Source organism: Cervus elaphus, chromosome 14 (assembly GCF_910594005.1).
Source record: "Cervus elaphus chromosome 14, mCerEla1.1, whole genome shotgun sequence".
Lineage (NCBI taxonomy): Eukaryota > Metazoa > Chordata > Mammalia > Artiodactyla > Cervidae > Cervus > Cervus elaphus.
In genome coordinates, this window is record NC_057828.1 from 61640169 (window position 1) to 61641303 (window position 1135).

The window sequence follows — 1135 nt, forward strand, 5'->3', positions numbered from 1 at the left end:
GGCATGCCCAGGATTCTAGGGAAGTCTTGGAGTGTGGTCAGAACAGGTCCCAAGACCAGGTGGCACCAGAGCTGTGTCCAGGAAGAGCAGTAGAATTTAGACACAAATGAAGAAGCAAAGGAAGTGATGTGAAACAGGAGTAAAAGTCATTGAAATATGACAGCTCCTGAGCTGTTTGGGAACCAGATTTAGTTGGTATCTCTAGAATCTGAGAGGGGGCTGAGGATCAGCAACTGAGGCTGAAGAGGCAGCAGGGGCAAATCAAGAAAGACTCTAGCTCTTATGAATGACTTCCCTGGTGGCTCAGACGGTAAAGCGTCTGCCTACAATGCAGGAGACCCAGGTTCAATCCCTGGGTCAGGAAGATCTCCTGAAGAAGGAAATGGCAACCCACTCCAGTATTCTTGCCTGGAAAATCCCATGGACAGTGGAACCTGGTAGGCTACAGTACATGGGGTCGCAAAGAGTCAGACACAACTGAGCGATTGGACATTAAACTGAAAGCAGTGGGGGAACCACGGAAGGATTTCCAACCAGAAACAAAAATACCATATTAGAACTTTTGGAAATTCACTTGATTAGCGATGTAATACACAGACTCGGGAATCATGAAAGAAGACTGGAGACAAGAAGACTCGTTAGCAAAGGATGGCAATAAGCCAGATGAGAAATTACACAAGGCCTAAGCCAAGGACTGCCAGTGAGGATGGAGAGGAGGAGGCCAACTGGTCAGTTGGGTGTGAAAAAGAACGAGTGGAGAAGGAGATGCCATAGAGAACCCCAGGGCTTCTGATTTGACTTGCCAGGTAGATGTTGATATCATACAACACACAATGTAGGGAAAAGGCACAGTTTGAGGAGGAAGATGATATGGGCAATGCTGAATAGGTTGAGTTTGACATGTCCAGCTGGCAGTTGGATAGCCATTTCTGGAGCTCAGAAACCAGTTTTATACTGGAGATACGAATCAGCACATGGGTGATCACTGAAGCTCTAGGTTTAAGTTCTACTAGATCAATGGCTTACATACAGTTTTTCTATAGCCCACAGTAGAAATACATTTAATGTCACAATCCTGTGGGCACATACACACACAGATAAATATTCACTAAACAGTACTGACTATTGCAAAGTG

At 45.5% G+C, this 1135-nt stretch overlaps 1 non-coding gene across 1 annotated transcript; it reads left to right on the forward strand.

Moving 5' to 3' along the window:
* The first annotated feature begins 292 nt into the window (after positions 1-292).
* TRNAC-ACA lies at positions 293-365 on the forward strand. Its single transcript has one exon. It is a non-coding gene; the product is annotated as a tRNA-Cys (tRNA).
* Positions 366-1135: the final 770 nt, after the last annotated feature.